Here is a 4,074-nt window from a genome sequence, read left to right as displayed (position 1 = left end):
CCCAGAGCTGGACCCAGCCCTGCAGGGGGGTCTCCCAGAGCGGAGCAGAGGGGGAGAATCCCCCCCTGGCCCTGTGCCCCCCCTGCTCTGGGTGCAGCCCAGCACACGGGGCCTTTCTGGGCTGCCAGCCCACATTGTGGCTCATAGTTTTCCATCCACTAACACCCCCAAGTCCTTCTCCTGGGGGCTGCTCTCCATCCCCTCCTCGCCCAGCCTGGATTTGTGCTGGGCATCGCCCCGACCCACGGGCAGGACCTTGCCCTTGGCCTTGTTGAACTCCAGGAGGTTTGCCCGTCCCCCCTCTCCAGCCTGTCCATGTCCCTCGGGATGGATCCTTCCCTCAGTGTGTCACCGCCCCGCACAGCTCGGTGTCGGCGGGAACTTGCTGAGGGGGCCTCGATCCCACTGCCCACGGCCCCAACAAAGACGTTCAACAGCGCCGGGCCCAACCCCGACCCCTGAGGACCCCACTTGTCACCACTCTCTGCTAGGACATCGACCCATTGACCACAACTCTTGGAGTGCAACCGTCCAGCCAATTCCTTATCCCCTGAGGGGTCCATCCATCAAATCCACGTCTCTCCACTCTAGAGACAAGGATGGCGCGTGGGGCGGTGTCAGAAGCTTTGCCCAAGTCCAGGTAGGTGATGTCAGTTTGTAAATTAGACCCACAAAACCGTAGGAAACAGCCTCTCGGGGTGCTCGAACTCAGTGGCCGGCTCCAGCAGCCCACACCCGCTGCGCTTTGGGGGCAGCTCCCTCACACGTCTCTCACGCTGGTTAGATGAGTATCAGCCTTCCTTTTTTTTTTTTTTTTTCTTTTCCTCCTTTTTTTCTTTCTTCCCTGGCTATTTGTGCCAGCACACGGTTCAGATTGAAATGCTACTGTAACCCACGGGAGCGGGAAATTTATGACACAGAAAACAGCGCCGTTTCCATAACCATTCCATTTTTTTTTTCCCCTCATTTCACATCACAGCGCTAATATGACTGATTAATTTATTTATTTACACGAACCTACTCTATATATATTCTCCTGGTCTCAACAGTACTGCAGAGCAACAATTTTTTTTCCTCCTCTGAAGTGTTAAGATAAAAATATGACCCGACCAAAAACGTCGCGTTTAGTTCACTTCAGCTGCGAAGATTCAGAAAACGCAAAGGGGATAAATTTATATTATGGTAGGATTAACAGCTAATTCATTAGATCAATTACAGAGTTTGCTGTTTATCTGGGAATAGTCTTCTACTCAGTAAAAACCTCCACAATTTCATATCCATGATGATGATTCTGATTTGTGCATAAGAGATGGATTGAGTAGCAGCTTTGTTGTCCCTCTTATTTTTGTTTATCTGTCTCGCTAGGCTTAATCTGCATACCTTAAATAGAATAATATTAATATTCCTGGATATCTCTCCCTGCATCTTCATGATCTTCAAGATACACCTTCTATTTTGTCCTTTGTACTTACAGAGCTGGGGGGGTTGAATGTCTCATTAACATAACAATGTTGAAAAATATTTTTGTGTTAGAAACACCTAAGTGATTATCTTTGTGGGTTGCCCCTCAAACGTTTCCTAAACTCAATTTTCAACACTTTTTTTTTAATGCAAATAGGTTGAATTGGGCGAGTCTTTGAAGAAACCGGCCTGCTAGACATGTACCTCTATTCTTTTCTAATCACAGATGTTGGAAAAGACCCTGAAGATTGTAGAGTCCAACCATTAACCCAAGGCTGCCCAAGTCCAGCACTAAAGCACGTCCCTAAGCTCCATGTCCACACATCAAGAGATGATGCTCCCCCCCACCCCACCAGCCCCCCGGTCCCTGGTCCCCACAACCAGGAGGCAGCGGCGACGTTTGACATTTTTTCTTTCCTTCCAGATCAACTTTCCACTTCAAAGCGCGTCGGGCGCGCCGTCGGTCTCCTGCTCTCTGCATTGTTCTGTCTTTCCAAATCACCGTCAGGTTAGTTTGTTTTGCATATCATTACCCGGCTTGGAGATCCCAAGACATCCTCCTAGGTAATGGATGCAGTCCAAAAAGCCTGACTGCCACCGGGATCAGGGAACGGCTGCCACGTTGAGCTCAGAGATTATCCAGCCATCAGACATTATAATTGGTAATATTCAGATGCTGTATGCCTTTTTTTTTTTTTGATGACATTTGGAAAAAAAATTAAAAAATAAAGACAGCTCTGAGTCCAGATGGCTCGAAACCTACAACAAGGATGAAAAAAAAAAAAAAAAAAAATGACAGATCTGTGGGGAAAGAAAGGAAGGAAAGGATGAAAGTGAAAAAATAAAAAAACAAAAAAACAACATAGACCGGGCTGGGTAGGTAGAGCACAGAGAGAAGGAAGCCTGTTGTATTTAGCAAGCTATAAACCCAAGAACACCCTCTTAAAGCACGCACATTTACACCCATATTTGTAAGCTGATGAGAGAAGCAGCAAAAATACTAATTTCATGGTGTGATCATAGCCTCCGATCACTAAAACAAGCCAACTGGTATCCTCGTCGCTATTGTGAGTACAAGATTGCGTTAGAGGGAAACACAAACCACTGAAATGTCAAGAGCAATTAACTGCTGCATTTTTCATGCAACACAAAATGGGAGAATTTTATAGGGCTCCTATAATTAAAGTTAATAAAAATGAATATACAATTCCCTGAAGGACCGTAGGGGATACAAGTTGCTCTAGCCTCAACGTAGCCGTGCCCTCCCCGGGTACTCAGCGCTCCATTAAAACACTGGAAAAATGTTCCTTTTGCCTCATTTCTTACAGTTCTGGAGCTGAGTTTCTGAGCCACCCCGAAAACTCTCAGTAGATTTCTCTTTGTGAAATCCACTTTCAAGCAGCTTGTTCCTTAGCACCGGGCGGCCCTTTATTAACTCGGCAATTGTGGCAGCAAGCTGAGCAGGCAGAGGAGTGACACGGAGAGGGGATGGATGAAACCCCAAGAGGTGTGATAAGGTGCAAGACGAGGTTTTGGTCCGGGTTCCAGGGGACAGGCTGTTTGAAGGCAAACGATGCTTTGTCACCGAGGACTGACAGGAGCCCTCCGCTCCTGCCTGACCCCAGGCAGCTCATGTATTACTGCATCCTTCGATTTAATGACTTTACAACGCCCATAGAAAGCTAAAGAAGAGGGAATGTTGGCAAGTAGTGTCAGTGTGGGCAGTCGGGAAACAATTTGTGTTTCGTATTGCATTTGAAAGAGAAAATGCAAAGAAAGAATGAAAGAAAGTGAAAAGAAAGAAGGTGCTGTCAAGGCTTTGTGGTCCCAAAACAGTGCTGGATTCCTTCCTCTGCCTATGGGATCACAAGCCCTCCTCTCCCTCCTCAGGGAAATGTCACACAGAATCCCAGAACCCTTCAGGTTGGAAAAGCCCCTCGGGATCAGCGAGTCCAACCCTCAGCCCGACTCGACAAAGTTCTCCCCTACCCCACATCCCCCACAGCTCATCCCAACGGCCCTGAAACCCCCCCAGGGATGGGGACTCCCCCCTCCCTGGGCAGCCTCTTCCACTCTCGGACCACTCTTGCTGGGAAACATTTTCTCCTCCTGCCCAGCCTGACCCTCCCCTGGGGCAGTTTCCAGCCGTTCCCTCTTGTCCTGTCCCTGATCCCCTGGGAGCAGAGCCCAGCCCCAGCCTCTCTGCAATGTCCTGTCAGGAGCTGCAGAGAGGGATGAGGGCTCCCCTCAGCCTCCTCCTCCTCACACTCAACACTCCCAGCTCCTTCCCTGCCCCCTCACAGGATTTGTTCCAGCATCACTTTTAGCCTCTGAGATACTTTGAGTGCAGCTGCCAGTGATCCTAAGCCCAGGATTCTAACTTCCCACCACACAGGTAAGTAGAAGGACAGGGAGTTACCCCCCTTTTCTAAATACTCAAACAACTGGAAGTGAAAAAGTTCTGTGGGAAGAGCCATGAAGGCCCATCCACTCCCAGAGGATTTGGGGTGCTTCCAGATAGGGTGGGGGACCAGCCTCATGCCTTCGGTGTGTCCCACCACCACGCAGCCCCCGGCGCAGACTGTCAGACAAAAAAAAAAAAAAAAAATCTCT

General features: G+C 48.8%; 1 long non-coding RNA gene across 1 annotated transcript in view; it reads right to left on the bottom strand.

The window, feature by feature from the left end:
* LOC113490867 overlaps positions 1–4,074 on the bottom strand; it is a 16,594-nt gene that overhangs the window by 10,224 nt on the left and 2,296 nt on the right. Inside the window, exon 2 of the long non-coding RNA XR_003400314.1 lies at positions 3,730–3,735. This is a non-coding gene — a long non-coding RNA (uncharacterized LOC113490867). The remainder of the gene's footprint in view (positions 1–3,729; positions 3,736–4,074) is intronic.

Source organism: Athene cunicularia, unplaced genomic scaffold (genome assembly GCF_003259725.1).
Source record: "Athene cunicularia isolate RWA unplaced genomic scaffold, athCun1 SCF_5, whole genome shotgun sequence".
In the NCBI taxonomy this organism is placed as follows: Eukaryota; Metazoa; Chordata; class Aves; order Strigiformes; family Strigidae; genus Athene; species Athene cunicularia.
Note: the sequence above shows the minus strand (reverse complement) of the source record. Positions and strands in the feature narration are given on the sequence as shown.